The 17,576-nt window shown below is 46.7% G+C and overlaps 1 long non-coding RNA gene across 1 annotated transcript in view; it reads right to left on the minus strand.

Annotated features, from left to right (window-relative positions):
- Window positions 1–2,439: 2,439 nt before the first annotated feature.
- Window positions 2,440–17,576, minus strand: part of LOC135825852 (uncharacterized) — a 67,024-nt gene continuing 51,887 nt past the window's right edge. The window contains exon 3 of the long non-coding RNA XR_010555157.1: window positions 2,440–2,491. This is a non-coding gene — a long non-coding RNA (uncharacterized LOC135825852). The remainder of the gene's footprint in view (window positions 2,492–17,576) is intronic.

The following is a 17,576-nucleotide window of genomic DNA, read 5'->3' on the forward strand; positions in this document are numbered from 1 at the left end:
GGCAGTACCGGCACTCGGCGTCCTTATGTCGACACTTGTTTGCCAGGTGCATATCCGACCCGCAGCGAAAACAACGCTTTCCGGACGCCATCGGCTGCTTGGTGGATCGACGTTCCTTCGTCATGTGTACGGGAATGTCCGTGGGAGACCCGATCGACGCAGAAGCAGCAGAGGGTGCAGTGAATTGTTTTGAGTAGGAAATGGCCAGTTCCTCCTTGCTAGCCAGGTCGATGACTTTCTCAAACGTGTCAATATCGGACTCCTTGGAGAGTAACAATTTCCGTCGTATCGTCGAGCTTGCCATGCCCGAAATAAACTGGTCCGTGAGGGCTCGGTCACGATGGGAGCCAAATTGACAATCGACAGCAGCACGCTTGAGTTTATTAGCAAAATCGACTGTAGTTTCACCCGGAGCTTGGGAGACTTGGCGAAACTGAAAAGCGGCGGTGGTTGGGGTAGTGTTCTTTTTGTAGTATTTCTCCAGTACAGCACAAAGCTCGTCATACTTCTTTGACGCGATCTCGTCAGGTAGGATCAGGGATTTCAAGGTTGAGTAGACCGTCTTAGAGAGCAGGGAAATTAGATGCGCTGTCATTCTCTTCTCCGCTGCTCTCTTTTCACCAGAAGAGGCATTGGACGCCACGACACCAATACTATTGGCACAGAAGAAAAATTCAACGCGTTCGCGAAAGTCTTTGAAATCACCCCCGTCGAAAGGCTCGATGGTGGCGGCGTAGGGCAAGTAAGTATTCGTCGCCATTTGTATGGTCCCTGCCTAGACCATACAATGATCTAATCATGCAGTTTATACACACACGTAACTGGCTCACTCTGACTTGCTCTGAAGCTCGGAATGTAATTATCTTCAACCAGACTCAGCTGCAGCAAGAGAAGACTGCCTCCGAACATCCCAAAACCAACTTCACACGAGCATGCATCTCTAGTGCGCATGCTCGTGAGAAGTCATAATAATATGACTTGACTGAGGGACACAACAATCGCCACCCTGATCTTGTTGTCTAGCTGGACATAGGGAAGTGCACGAAGAAAAAATGCCACATTTCATTAGACAACTTGCCCAGGGCTGCTGAAAGCTGAAATCAAGCTATCTCGAAGTTTTGGGCCTTTTTGCCGGTGATTCTTCACTTTGCGGCTAAACTATTGACAGCAGTGCCAACATTTTGGCGTCACTGAATACGGGTGCCAGCGGCCTACAACCAAACCAAAAATGAAATCAATGCGACCACTCACATCACAGCTCGGTCATGTTATAGAGAGGTACGTTGAAAGTGACACGTGGGCACAAATGGTCAAAAAGCGACAATTTCTAACCTTTCTGCCCGTTCGAAGCTCAAGAACTGACCATCGCTACCCTGGTCTTGTTGTTGAGCTGGACATAGGGAAGTGCACAAAGAAAAAATGACACATTTCAATAAACAACTTGCCCAGGGCTGCTGAAAGCTGAAATCAAGCTATCTCGAAGTTTTGGGCCTTTTTGCCCGTGATTCTTCACTTTGCGACTAAACTATTCACAGCAGTGCCAACATTTTGGTGTCACTGAATACGGGTGCCAGCGGCCTACAAGCAAATCAAAAATCAAATCAATGCGACCACTCACCTCACAGCTGGGTCATGTTATAGAGAGGTACGTTGAAAGTGACACATGGGCACAAATGGTCAAAAAGCGACAATTTCTCACCTTTCTGCCCGTTCGAAGCTCAAGAACTGACCATCGCCACCCTGATCTTGTTGTCTAGCTGGACATAGGGAAGTGCACGAAGAAAAAATGCCACATTTCATTAAACAACTTGCCCAGGGCTGCTGAAAGCTGAAATCAAGCTATCTCGAAGTTTCGGGCCTTTTTGCCGGTGATTCTTCACTTTGCGGCTAAACTATTGACAGCAGTGCCAAAATGTTGGCGTCACTGAATACGGGTGCCAGCGTCCTACAAGCAAACCAAAAATCAATTTAATGCGACTACTCACGTCACAACTGGGTCATGTTATAGAGAGGTACGTTGAAAGTGACACGTGGACACAAATGGTCAAAAAGCGACAATTCCTCACCTTTCTGCCCGTTCGAAGCTCAAGAACTGACCATCGCCACCCTGATCTTGTTGTTTAGCTGGACAGAGGGAAATGCACGAAGAAAAAATGCCACATTTCAATAACCAACTTGCCCAGGGCTGCTCAAAGCTGAAATCAAGCTCTCTCGAAGTTTTGGGCCTTTTTGCCCGTGATTCTTCACTTTGCGACTAAACTATTCACAGCAGTGCCAACATTTTGGCGTCACTGAATACGGGTGCCAGCGGCCTACAAGCAAACCAAAAGTCAAATCAATGTGGTCACTCACATCACAGCTGGGTCATGTTATAGAGAGGTACGTCGAAAGTGACACGTGGGCACAAATGGTCAAAAAGCGACAATGTCTCACCTTACTGCCCGTTCGAAGCTCAAGAACTGACCATCGCCACCCTCATCTTGTTGTTTAGCTGGACATAGGGAAGTGCACAAAGAAAAAATGACACATTTCAATAAACAACTTGCCCAGGGCTGCTGAAAGCTGAAATCAAGCTATCTCGAAGTTTTGGGCCTTTTGCCCGTGATTCTTCACTTTGCGACTAAACTATTCACAGCAGTGCCAACATTTTGGCGTCACTGAATACGGGTGCCAGCGGCCTGCAAGCAAACCAAAAATGAAATCAATGCGACCACTCACGTCACAGCTGGGTCATGTTATAGAGAGGTACGTCGAAAGTGACACGTGGGCACAAATGGTCAAAAAGCGACAATTTCTCACCTTACTGCCTGTTCGAAGCTCAAGAACTGACCATCGCCACCCTGATCTTGTTGTTTAGCTGGACATAGGGAAGTGCACGAAGACAAAATGCCACATTTCAATAGACTACTTGCCCAGGGCTGCTCAAAGCTGAAATCAAGCTATCTCGAAGTTTTGGGCCTTTTTGCCCGTGATTCTTCATTTTGCGACTAAACTATTCACAACAGTGCCAACCTTTTGGCGTCACTGAATACGGGTGCCAGCGGCCTACAAGCAAACTAAAAATGAAATCAATGCGACCACTCACGTCACAGCTGGGTCATGTTATAGAGAGGTACGTTGAAAGTGACACGTGGGCACAAATGGTCAAAAAGCGACAATTTCTCACCTTTCTGCCCGTTCGAAGCTCAAGAACTGACCATCGCCACCCTGATCTTGTTGTTTAGCTGGACATAGGGAAGTGCACGAAGACAAAATGCCACATTTCAATAGACTACTTGCCCAGGGCTGCTCAAAGCTGAAATCAAGCTATCTCGAAGTTTTGGGCCTTTTTGCCCGTGATTCTTCATTTTGCGACTAAACTATTCACAACAGTGCCAACCTTTTGGCGTCACTGAATACGGGTGCCAGCGGCCTACAAGCAAACTAAAAAGGAAATCAATGCGACCACTCACATCACAGCTGGGTCATGTTATAGAGAGGTACGTTGAAAGTGACACGTGGGCACAAATGGTCAAAAAGCGACAATTTCTCACCTTTCTGCCCGTTCGAAGCTCAAGAACTGACCATCGCCACCCTGATCTTGTTGTTTAGCTGGACATAGGGAAGTATTATTATTACTTGCATGTACGCGTTGGAGTCAACCATGCAAGCATGATCCACAACCTCGCTTATGCTGAACATGATAAACAGGACTATGACAGGGGAAAAAATGAGCTAGAACGATGATAATAATAATTATGATACTTACATCATATATATGTAGGGCTCAGTGACCAGTCAAGGCCCCGTGACCAATCACGGTCCCCGTGACCAGTCAAACAGTCACAAACCCCCCATGACCAGTCACAAATTAGTTTACCAGTCACAATGCCCCATGACCAGTCACAAATCACCATACATGTACATGTGTAAAGTACACAGTTCGTGACTGCTCGCAGGGTGCTTCGTACTGCAGGATTTTTTGTGGAAACTATAATTCCCTATGACCGGTCACAGAATACAGTTGTGACCACTATAATTCCATGCGAACAGTTACATGCGGAATGTACAGTTGTGACCACTCTTTCTCTGTGAGTAGTCACAGGCAGAATATAGGTATTTCTGTATTACAAGAGAGATTGGAGGCTTTGTCACAACTCTGAGTTTCACGTATTACTACGATCGTCAGGCAACTGATGGCTCCTAAACGGGCAGCCTGAACATAAGGGGGAGCAAGGTGGGAAATTCTGAGGGGTATCATAGGCGACGGGTATTATAGTGCAAGAGTCAGGTGCAGGCGTGAAGTTGCCAAGTCTTCAGACTTGGGGCTATGCAGCAGCAGTTCCAGCGTGAATGACATATAATAGAGCTGGGGACGACACATGCCCACACCATTACACACACATACACCCACACTCTCTCCCTTTTCTCACATACACTCACACGCGCGCGCACGCACACGCACACACACACACACACACACACACACATTATCTAAATCTCTCTCTCTCACACACACACGCACATATGTCATTCATTCTCTACATCACACACACCTGGCCTGGTGTACAGCTGCCAAATGCTTAGCCACGCCGCCCCCGAGACAGGGGGAGAGTAGAAGAGAGAGTTTGAGACACACACACATCCACACACACACACACACACACACACACACACACACACACACACACACACACACACACACACACACACACACACACCTGGCCTGGTGTGCAGCTGCCAAATGCTTGGCCACGCCGCCCCCGAGACAGGGGGAGAGTAGAAGAGAGAGTTTGAGACACACACACACATACACACACACACACACATCCACACACACACACACACACACACACACACACACACACACACACACACACATTCTCTAAATCTCACACACACACACACATACACATTCTCTCTCTCTCACACACACACTCTCTTTCTCACGCATGCACACACACACACACACTCACACATGCGCGCGCACACCTACTCACACACACACACACACACACACACACACACAAATAGGCAGCGGGACTACCAGCTAGATTCACGTGACCTTGCGGACAAAGTTACGGAGGTAGAACTTGTTTCCATGACGACACTTGGACACAAGTGCTTCTGTATTATTATTTTATCTCTTTTCAACCAATCCACAAGCCAAGAAGAGATGCGTAGACGGAAGAACCGTACTCTTGGTGATACTGATCGCAAACATGATTAATTCCTCCAGGCCATTGAGCACCCAATTCTAAACCTTATCTAAGCAAAGCAGCATGCCAGTTCAAGAACATCTCGTCAGACATACATATCGATACATGTCTGGTGCACTCTCACTAACAAGCAGGCATCGCAGGCTACATTCGCACCAGCAATCAAAAGAAGTTGAAGTGAGTGAATATTTCTATAAAATTAATAATTGGAAGACAAATGAAGGTGTGGAGAATCGCCCAAAGACACTGACAAAGAGACAGTAAACGGTACACAGTACTCGTATGCATGTACTTATACACGTTATAGCAGCACAACGAGAAAGACCATGGTGCATAATGTTGCATCAATAAATTTATTTTACAGAGTTATTTTGGGAGTAGAAATGAAGATGTGTTCGAAGCAGTAAACTGCGTAAGCACTACGTTGAGCCACAATATTGAAATACAGTTTCCTGCAGTCAAAACAAGACACTCACACTTCTCTGGTCTAGTTCGCCATTCTTATCGATAAACATGACTTGATTTAATTTCTTACGATGGTTCTTGAGAATGGATCAATGATGTCTTGAATAGATGTCTTCCTGAACGACTTCAACTGAGAGGCAGTTTCAGTTTCAACAAGCTGGACATTGTTTTTCTGTGGAGTCTTCCACAAGAAAGACAGAGCTACACACACGAAGGTGCTTGATGTACTCAGTACCCTCTTGGAAATGAACATATTTTCATTTCCATCTTCATTATATTTTCGTCTCTGCATCGTCGACGATGTCCACTTCTGACTCCGTAATCTTGTCACCCATCCTCTCCAAAAACACAAATCGAGTGCTGCTTGCATGCTGGATCAGTTGAAGTCAGTCTCTGCTCTAGCAAGATCGGCATGCAAATATTACATGACTGAAAATATTCCGAAATAGCTTTTCTGAACGACGAAGTTTGTTCTTCAAATATGATGAATAGCACAACCTACTAGCCAGAACGTCCTCTCAAAAGAGATTCTATCTGAAGCCTGCAAGATTTTCGACCACCCTTCGTTTTGGAGAGGAGCCCACACACACCAGACTCGAGCTACAAGTAAACTACGCGGAGATCGAGAGTTGATCGAAATCTTTCTTGCTCACTTCTGAAACCTGTGAAGGAAAAAAGTATGCTGAACGCATGAATGCCACAGTTGAGTCGTAATATTTTGACGTGGATCCTGTGACCGTTCACAGAGAAAGTCGCGGCTGTTTCTGACTGGTCATCGGGATTCAAACTGGTGTGTGACTTTATGACTGCTCTTCGGGGATTTGTGACTGTTTGATTGGTCACGGGGATCGTGATCGGTCATCGAGACGTGACTGTTGCGCAACGGGTCTAGAGTGAAAGACTTTTCATGGCTTATTTATGTTGTTCTTTAGTTTTATTGTGTAGTGGTTTAGTCTTGACTTTGTTGCATTGTTTTGGTTGCATGTGCAGTCTTCTGTACATGTATACACCATGCAACGCTTACGTCATCGTCGCGCGTGCAACATTATTTCGTGCGCATGCTCATTATATACTGCCGCAACGTTTGTCCTTTTCTTTAGTTATCAGTTTTGCCTCGTCGTGTCCAGTCTTCTCGTCTGTCCGTCTTCGTCTTGTCCAGATATTATGTAGAACTTTTAGTTCAGTTGCGCTGTTGTGTGTGGCGAGTCGGATGGGCGGGGAGGCTGGGCCCCTGACGCCTGGAGAAGATGTGCTGGTGCACGAAATTGGCGACCACGCCAGGATTGTCAGGAAGACGAGGAACTTGCAGGAACTCCGGTGCGAAGGAAAACGCATCGAGAACAAATAACCATTAGTACGTCTACGTCGTTGGGAGGCAGTTTGCACCGTGCATGCGTGGACGAGTGACCAACGAGGGAGCTGCGGATTGTGTGACCTCCGAGGGAGCTGCTTGAGTCCGACGACAAGGACGGTGCGAAGGAAAACGCATCGAAATCAAATAACCATTTGTACGTCTACGTCGTTGGGAGGCAGTTTGCACCGTGCACGAGTGGACGAGTGACCAACGAGGGAGCTGCGCCGCTGTCACAGTCCGCAGTTTGTACCTGGGATTGAGTGACCTCCGAGGGAGCTGCTTGAGTCTGACGACAAGGACGGTGCGAAGGAAAACGCATCGAAATCAAATAACCATTTGTACGTCTACGTCGTTGGGAGGCAGTTTGCACCGTGCCAGACTGGACGAGTGACCAACGAGGGAGCTGCGCCGCTGTCCGCAGTTTGTACCTGGGATTGGGTGACCTCCGAGGGAGCTGCTTGAATCCGACGACAAGGACGGTGCGAAGGAAAACGCATCGAAATCAAATAACCCACGGTACGGTCGTCCACAGTGGAGGAACCCTGCGGGGCGCTGTTCTCGACGACAAGAAGAAGGACATGGAGGGTGCGAAGGAAAACGCATCGTGAACAAATAACCCGCCATGAGTGTGAAGGAGTTTAGAAGGTGCTCCCGCTTTGATTTGTTGTAGAAGTTTGTAGTTTTGACTTGCTCGATTTGTTTGATCTGTACTCGATGTGTTGGTGCCTGGCCTGGTGATAGGTCGGATGTACTGTAGTTTATTGCCTTGATTTGCTGGTGCCTGGTGACAGTTCGGAAGCTGACTTCCGTTTGTATTTTCTATTGATCGTTCATTTGTTATTATTTATTTTGCCGTTTGTGAGTCTTAGGTTATTTATGCGTGCAGCATAGATTATAATGTAGTACAGTTTGCAGCCTCCTTGAGCCTTGAAAAGGTCTTTGGCGGGGAGTATGTTGCGCAACGGGTCTAGAGTGAAAGACTTTTCATGGCTTATTTATGTTGTTCTTTAGTTTTATTGTGTAGTGGTTTAGTCTTGACTTTGTTGCATTGTTTTGGTTGCATGTGCAGTCTTCTGTACATGTATACACCATGCAACGCTTACGTCATCGTCGCGCGTGCAACATTATTTCGTGCGCATGCTCATTATATACTGCCGCAACGTTTGTCCTTTTCTTTAGTTATCAGTTTTGCCTCGTCGTGTCCAGTCTTCTCGTCTGTCCGTCTTCGTCTTGTCCAGATATTATGTAGAACTTTTAGTTCAGTTGCGCTGTTGTGTGTGGCGAGTCGGATGGGCGGGGAGGCTGGGCCCCTGACGCCTGGAGAAGATGTGCTGGTGCACGAAAGTGACTGCTCACTGAGTCCTACATATATTATATACAATGTAGCTCATGGGTATTGAAGATATGTCATTTATGAATATGTCCATAATATGAATATTGCAGCCTGAGTGATAATGATAGTGCTATTTCCTGAGTTTGACTGTTTCAGGATCTGTCGGAATATCACAATGCACAGACCCTCATGCATAGATCTCGCCATGCTGGTCTGTCATGGGCAATGGCTCCCAGGCTCTGCAGAGCGTCTACTATTGAACAATCCAGCATTGGCTTGGCGCAGATCTCCCACCATAAAAACTACAGCCGCGAACCACGTAGTGGAAAGCTACAAAAGATGGCCAACCCATTTTCACATGTACAAACAATTTGCAAAAACGTTCCGAACATTCAGGGAGAAGACATTACTTGCATGACACATTGGCAGAACGAACAAGGCAGACTCGAACATTCCAAGATTCTGCAGCCGTTGCGTTTCAGGTGTTGGGTGGTAGCTCCGTTACTGAGGCCGTATACAAGTCGTCGAGCTCGGCTAGCCGCCGCCAACTAGTCAGCGCAACCTCGGCCACGCGCTCGCATTAGCTCCATGCCCGCGTTGACGGAGCTCCGGGTGACCAACAAGCCGAACAGCTGCAAGTCGCGACTCCAGAATGACACTGGCCGTCCGCGTGCTCTAACACTCCGCTCCACTCGTACTCCCTCTTTAGCCGTTTCGCTGCTCGTCAAGCCCTGCAGGTAACTTGATTTCTTGAAGGGTACAGACGTCTATGCCGTAGAAAGAGAGGTACCGACACAAGCCAGTTCCTCTTGACGGCCGACATGAGGCCCCGCACATTGAAAATTCCGACAGCAAATTTTTCTTTTCCTCCGTAAAGCGTTCGTTCATCAGCTCGTACCATTGATTCCCGTCGCATCGTCCCGTCACTAATGTCCAATGAAAACTGCTCCCCAGTTGCGCGAGGAGACTACATTTCCTCCGGTGAGCGAGGAAGAAGAGCGGAGTTACCCAACTCAACCAAACTTATATAGGGACATAGGGAAGTGCACGAAAAAAAATGCCACCTTTCAATAAACAGCTTGCCCAGGGCTGCTCAAAGCTGAAATCAAGCTATCTCGTAGTTTTGGGCCTTTTTGCTAGTGATTCTTCACTTTGCGACTAAACGATTCACAGCAGTGCCAAAATTTTGGCGTCACTGAATACGGGTGCCAGCGGCCTACAAGAAAACCAAAAATCAAATCAATGCGACCACTCACGTCACAGCTGGGTCATGTTATAGAGAGGTACGTTGAAAGTGACACGTGGGCACAAATGGTCAAAAAGCGACAATTTCTCACCTTACTGCCCGTTCGAAGCTCAAGAACTGGCAATCGCCACCCTGATCTTGTTGTTTAGCTGGACATGGGGAATTTCACGAAGAAAAAATGCCACATTTCAATAAACAACTTGCCCAGGGCTACTGAAAGCTGAAATCAAGCTATCTCGAAGTTTTAGGCCTTTTTGCCCGTGATTCTTCACTTTGCGACTAAACTATTCACAGCAGTGCCAACATTTTGCCGTCACTGAATACGGGTGCCAGCGGCCTACAACCAAACCAAAAATGAAATCAATTCGACCACTCACATCACAGCTGGGTCATGTTATAGAGAGGTACGTTGAAAGTGACACGTGGGCACAAATGGTCAAAAAGCGACAATTTCTCACCTTTCTGCCCGTTCGAAGCTCAAGAACTGACCATCGCTACCCTGGTCTTGTTGTTAAGCTGGACATAGGGAAGTGCACAAAGAAAAAATGACACATTTCAATAAACAACTTGCCCAGGGCTGCTGAAAGCTGAAATCAAGCTATCTCGAAGTTTTGGGCCTTTTTGCCCGTAATTCTTTACTTTGCAACTAAACTATTCACAGCAGTGCCAAAATGTTGGCGTCACTGAATGCGGGTGCCAGCGGCCTACACGCTAACCAAAAATCAAATCAATGCGACTATTTACATCACAGCTAGGTCATGTTATAGAGAGGTACCTCGAAAGTGACACGTGGGCACAAATGGTCAAAAAGCGACACTTTCTCTCCTTTCTGCCCGTTCGAAGCTCAAGAACTGGCCATCGGCACCCTGATCTTGTTGTCTAGCTGGACATAGGGAAGTGCACGAAGAAAAAATGCCACATTTCAATAGACAACTTGCCCAGCGCTGCTGAAAGCTGAAATCAAGCTATCTCGAAGTTTTGGGCCTTTTTGCCCGTGATTCTTCACTTTGCGACTAAACGATTCGCAGCAGTGCCAAAATTTTGGCGTCACTGAATACGGGTGCCAGCGGCCTACAAGCAATCCAAAAATCAAATCAATGCGACCACTCACGTCACAGCTGGGTCATGTTACAGAGAGGTTGTTGAAAGTGACACGTGGGCACAAATGGTCAAACAGCGACAATTTCTCACCTTTCTGCCCGTTCGAAGCTGAAGAACTGACCATCGCCACCCTGATCTTGTGTTTTAGCTGGACATAGGGAAGTACGCGAAGAAAAAATGCCACATTTCAATAAAAAACTTGCCCAGGGATGCTCAAAGCTGAAATCAAGCTATCTCGAAGTTTTGGGCCTTTTTGCCCGTGATTCTTCACTTTGCGGCTAAACTATTCACAGCAGTGCCAAAATTTTGGCGTCATTGAATACTGGTGCCAACGGCCTACAAGCAAACCAAAAATCAAATCAATGCGACCACGCACGTCACAGCTGGGTCATGTTATAGAGAGGTACGTAGAAAGTGACACGTGGCACAAATGGTCAAAAAGCGACAATTTCTCACCTTTCAGCCCGTTCGAAGCTCAAGAACTGACCATCGCCACCCTGATCTTGTTGTTTAGGTGGACATAGGGAAGTGCACGAAGAACAAATGCCACATTTCAATAAACAACTTGCCCAGGGCTCCTCAAAGCTGAAATCAAGCTATCTCGAAGTTTTGGGCCTTTTGCCCATGATTCTTCACTTTGCGGCTAAACTATTCACAGCAGTGCCAAAATTTTGGCGTCACTGAATACGGGTGCCAGCGGCCTACAAGCAAACCAAAAATCAAATCAATGCGACCACTCACGTCACAGCTGGGTCATGTTATAGAGAGGTACGTTGAAAGTGACACGTGGGCACAAATGGTCAAAAAGCGACAATTTCTCACCTTTTAGCCCGTTCGAAGCTCAAGAACTGACCATCGCCACCCTGATCTTGTTGTTTAGCTGGACATAGGGAAGTGCACGAAGAAAAAATGCCACATTTCAATAAACAACTTGCCCAGGGCTGCTCAAAGCTGAAATCAAGCTATCTCGAAGTTTTGGGCCTTTTTGCCCGTGAATCTTCACTTTGCGGCTAAACTATTCACAGCAGTGCCAACATTTTGTCGTCACTGAACATGGGTGCCAGCGGCCTACAAACAAACCAAAAATCAAATCAATGCGACCACTCACATCACAGCTGGGTCATGTTATAGAGAGGTACGTTGAAAGTGACACGTGGGCACAAATCATGCAGAGGCCCAGCCAAAGCCGGCTCAGCCGGCAGAATGCCGGCTGGGAGGGCGACCTGCCGGCTGAGACAGCTCCAAGGGTTATTTTGGCCGGCTGGCAAACAATTGAGATTCAGAGAAATTTTCAGTTTCTACAAGTACAAGTATTTGTAGCATGCTGTGTTCGAGGATAATTTTTCTTTCAATCATGTCACCAAGCCCACTATCCTCCGCCAAGGTAAGAGTCGACCACTGTCAGCTGTCGAAAATAGGTCCAGTTTCTGCCACTACAATGTCCGAATAATCGTGGAAACAGAACGACCGGCAGGCGGCAGCAGCGAAAACTACTTCCACTGTACTGGCACTGCACTACAGTGCACTGTACTTGCGTAGATCCGTAAGTGCACTGCACTAGCACTTGAGTCAGTAGATCTACGTGGCAGAGGCTACTCAGGCTCAGTGCTAGCTCTTCACTCACCCTGAAATGCACTTGAGTATGCACTTGAGTACAGTCATGTACGTTGTTGTCGTTGGTGCGCAGAGTGCCAGTAAAATGTAACAGGTGCTAGGTCGGGTCATGGCTCGCTGCTTCCGGTGGGTACACGGCTAGCTGTGACACTGACAGCTACAGACTCTGGACTGTCATTATCGTGGGCCAGTCGTGGCTAGGCTGGGTCTTGTGCATGCTGCATTTCGGAACACATGACCATCGGCATTGTACACTACTCCAGTTGTTTTGGCGGACCACTCAGGCACTGCATTGCTTTAGTTGTGGCACTTCAAGTAGTTCCTCCACGTTGCTTTAGTGAACACATGATCCATGCTGATGTAGCTGTTTATTTCTTTTTTCATATTAATATTTTTGTTAATTTACCTATAGTCACAATGTCATTGTCACAACTGCCTGATAAATGTCCATAATTGGACGAAGCGAAAGGAGATGCAAGCTGCAATGAAAGATTTGTAGTGGTGTGTGTGTGTGTGTCTGTGTGGATATGTGAGTGATGGCGGGGGTCTGGGGGCGCAGCCCCCAGAACGATGCATTTTCACTAGAACGTTGGCCGGCTGGCATAAAATCCTGGCTAGACCTCTGAAATGGTCAAAAAGCGACAATTTCTCACCTTTCTGCCCGTTCGAAGCTCAAGAACTGGTCATCGCCACCCTGATCTTGTTGTCTAGCTGGACATAGGGAAGTGCACGAAGAAAAAATGCCACATTTCAATAAACAACTTGCCCAGGGCTGCTCAAAGCTGAAATCAAGCTATCTCGAAGTTTTGGGCCTTTTTGCCCGTGATTCTTCACTTTGCGGCTAAACTATTCACAGCAGTGCCAAAATTTTGGCGTCACTGAATACGGGTGCCAGCGGCCTACAAGCAAACCAAAAATCAAATCATTGCGACCACTCACGTCACAGCTGGGTCATGTTATAGAGAGGTACGTAGAAAGTGACACGTGGCACAAATGGTCAAAAAGCGACTTTTTCTCACCTTTCAGCCCGTTCGAAGCTCAAGAACTGACCATCGCCACCCTGATCTTGTTGTTTAGCTGGACATAGGGAAGTGCACGAAGAAAAAATGCCACATTTCAATAAACAACTTGCCCAGGGCTGCTCAAAGCTGAAATCAAGCTATCTCGAAGTTTTGGGCCTTTTTGCCCGTGATTCTTCACTTTGCGGCTAAACGATTCACAGCAGTGCCAAAATTTTGGCGTCACTGAATACGGGTGCCAGCGGCCTACAAGCAAACCAAAATTCAAATCAATGCGACCACTCACGTCACAGCTGGGTCATGTTATAGAGAGGTACGTAGAAAGTGACACGTGGCACAAACGGTCAAAAAGCGACAATTTCTCACCTTTCAGCCCGTTCGAAGCTCAAGAACTGACCATCGCCACCCTGATCTTGTTCTTTAGCTGGACATAGGGAAGTGCACGAAGAAAAAATGCCACATTTCAATAAACAACTTGCCCAGGGCTGCTCAAAGCTGAAATCAAGCTATCTCGAAGTTTTGGGCCTTTTTGCCCGTGAATCTTCACTTTGCGGCTAAACTATTCACAGCAGCGCCAACATTTTGTCGTCACTGAACACGGGTGCCAGCGGCCTACAAGCAAACCAAAAATCAAATCAATTCGACCACTCACATCACAGCTGGGTCATGTTATAGAGAGGTACGTTGAAAGTGACACGTGGGCACAAATGGTCAAAAAGCGACAATTTCTCACCTTTCTGCCCGTTCGAAGCTGAAGAACTGGCCATCGCCACCCTGGTTTTGTTGTCTAGCTGGACATACGGAAGTGCACAAAGAAAAAATGCCACATTTCAATAAACAACTTGCCCAGGGCTGCTGAAAGCTGAAATTAAACTACCTCGAAGTTTTGGGCCTTTTGCCCGTGATTCTTCACTTTGCGACTAAACGATTACCAGCAGTGCCAATATTTTGGTGTCACTAAATACGGGTGCCAGCGGGCTACAAGCAAACCAAAAATCAAATCAATGCGACCACTCACGTCACAGCTGGGTCATGTTATAGAGAGGTACGTTGAAAGTGACACGTGGGCACAAATGGTCAAAAAGCGACAATTTCTCACCTTTCTGCCCGTTCGAAGCTCAAAAACTGACCATCACCACCCTGATCTTGTTGTTTAGCTGGATATAGGGAAGTGCACGAAGAAAAAATGCCACATTTCAATAAACAACTTGCCCAGGGCTGCTCAAAGCTGAAATCAAGCTATCTCGAAGTTTTGGGCCTTTTTCCTAGTGATTCTTCACTTTGCGACTAAACGATTCACAGCAGTGCCAAAATTTTGGCGTCACCGAATACGGGTGCCAGCGGCCTACAAGCAAACCAAAAATCAAATCAATGCGACCACTCGCGTCACGGCTGGGTCATGTTACAGAGAGGTACGTTGAAAGTGATACGTGGGCACAAATGGTCAAAAAGCGACAATTTCTCACCTTTCTGCCCGTTCGAAGTTCAAGAACTGACCATCGCCACCCTCATCTTGTTGTTTAGCTGGATATAGGGAAGTGCACGAAGAAAAAATGCCACATTTCAATAAACAACTTGCCCAGGGCTGCTGAAAGCTGAAATCAAGCTATCTCGAAGTTTTGGGCCTTCTTGCCCGTGATTCTTCACTTTGCGACTAAAGTATTCACAGCAGTGCCAAAATTTTGGCGTCACTGAATACGGGTGCCAGCGGCCTACAAGCAAACCAAAAATCAAATCAATTCGACCACTCACATCACAGCTGGGTCATGTTATAGAGAGGTACGTTGAAAGTGACACGTGGGCACAAATGGTCAAAAAGCGACAATTTCTCACCTTTCTGCCCGTTCGAAGCTGAAGAACTGGCCATCGCCACCCTGGTTTTGTTGTCTAGCTGGACATACGGAAGTGCACAAAGAAAAAATGCCACATTTCAATAAACAACTTGCCCAGGGCTGCTGAAAGCTGAAATTAAACTACCTCGAAGTTTTGGGCCTTTTGCCCGTGATTCTTCACTTTGCGACTAAACGATTACCAGCAGTGCCAATATTTTGGTGTCACTAAATACGGGTGCCAGCGGGCTACAAGCAAACCAAAAATCAAATCAATGCGACCACTCACGTCACAGCTGGGTCATGTTATAGAGAGGTACGTTGAAAGTGACACGCGGGCACAAATGGTCAAAAAGCGACAATTTCTCACCTTTCTGCCCGTTCGAAGCTCAAAAACTGACCATCACCACCCTGATCTTGTTGTTTAGCTGGATATAGGGAAGTGCACGAAGAAAAAATGCCACATTTCAATAAACAACTTGCCCAGGGCTGCTCAAAGCTGAAATCAAGCTATCTCGAAGTTTTGGGCCTTTTTGCTAGTGATTCTTCACTTTGCGACTAAACGATTCACAGCAGTGCCAAAATTTTGGCGTCACCGAATACGGGTGCCAGCGGCCTACAAGCAAACCAAAAATCAAATCAATGCGACCACTCGCGTCACGGCTGGGTCATGTTACAGAGAGGTACGTTGAAAGTGATACGTGGGCACAAATGGTCAAAAAGCGACAATTTCTCACCTTTCTGCCCGTTCGAAGTTCAAGAACTGACCATCGCCACCCTCATCTTGTTGTTTAGCTGGATATAGGGAAGTGCACGAAGAAAAAATGCCACATTTCAATAAACAACTTGCCCAGGGCTGCTGAAAGCTGAAATCAAGCTATCTCGAAGTTTTGGGCCTTCTTGCCCGTGATTCTTCACTTTGCGACTAAAGTATTCACAGCAGTGCCAAAATTTTGGCGTCACTGAATACGGGTGCCAGCGGCCTACAAGCACACCAAAAATCAAATCAATGCGACCACTCACGTCACAGCTGGGTCATGTTACAGAGAGGTACGTTGAAAGTGACACGTGGGCACAAATGGTCAAAAAGCGACAATTTCTCACCTTTCTGCCCGTTCGAAGCTAAAGAACTGACCATCGCCACCCTGATCTTGTTGTTTAGCTGGACATAGGGAAGTGCACGAAGACAAAATGCCACATTTCAATAAACAACTTGCCCAGGGCTGCTCAAAGCTGAAATCAAGCTATCTCGAAGTTTTGGGCCTTTTTGCCCGTGATTCTTCACTTTGCGACTAAACGATTCACAGCAGTGCCAAAATTTTGGCGTCACTGAATACGGGTGGCAGCGGCCTACAAGCAAACCAAAAATCAAATCAATGCGACCACTCACGTCACAGCTGGGTCATGTTACAGAGAGTTACATTGAAATTGAAATGTCAGCACACATGGTCAAAATCTGACATTTTCTCACTTTTCGGTCTGTTCGCAGCTCAGAACTGACAATGACCATCCTGATCTTGTTGTTTAGCTGGATATAGGGAAGTGCACCAAGAAACAAATGCCACATTTCAAAAAACAACTCGCCCAGGGCTGCTGAAAGCTGAAAAGAACCTATCTCCCAGTTTTGGGCCTTTTTGCCCGTGGTTCTTACTTTGCGACTAAACTATTCACAGCAGTGCCAAATTTTTTGCGTCACTGAATGCGGATACCAGCGGCCTACAAGCAAACCAAAAATCAAATCAATGCGACCACTCACATCACAGCTGGGTCATGTTATAGAGAGTTACATTGAAATTGAAATGTCAGCACACATGGTCAAAATCTGACATTTTCTCACTTTTCGGTCTGTTCGCAGCTCAGAACTGACAATGACCATCCTCATCTCGTTATATAGCTGGACATAGGCAAGTGGACCAAGAAAAAGAGCCACATTTCTCTAAAGAACTCGCCCAGGGCTGCTGAAAGCTGAAAATAAGCTATCCCGAAGTTTTGGGCCTGTTTGCCCGTGATTCTTCACTTTGCGACTAAACTATTCACAACAGTGCCAAATTTTCTGGGTCACTAAATGTGGGTGCAGCCCCCTACAAGCAAACCAAAATCAAATCAATGCGAATGTTGTACATGTGGCTGCACGTGTTGTCTCTTTGTCGTACCTGCTGCTGTATTTGTGTCTCTGTGCTGCTGACCCGTACATGCTGCTGCGCTGCTTTGTTGTATTGCTGACACGTGCACCTTTTTGTGCTGATATGATATCGAGTATACCACTTTTTGTGCTGAAGAGGGTACCAATTTCTGATATCATGTTTCCTTTTGCCATGTGAGTTGTGACTTCTCCCGTCGGCTCCTGAGGTGTGATAATGAAAAGCTCTCTCTCTAGAAATACTGTAAAAGCAGAAATTTTCGGTGGTGTAATATTT

The sequence above is a fragment of the Sycon ciliatum genome, chromosome 10 (assembly GCF_964019385.1).
Source record: "Sycon ciliatum chromosome 10, ocSycCili1.1, whole genome shotgun sequence".
NCBI lineage: Eukaryota > Metazoa > Porifera > Calcarea > Leucosolenida > Sycettidae > Sycon > Sycon ciliatum.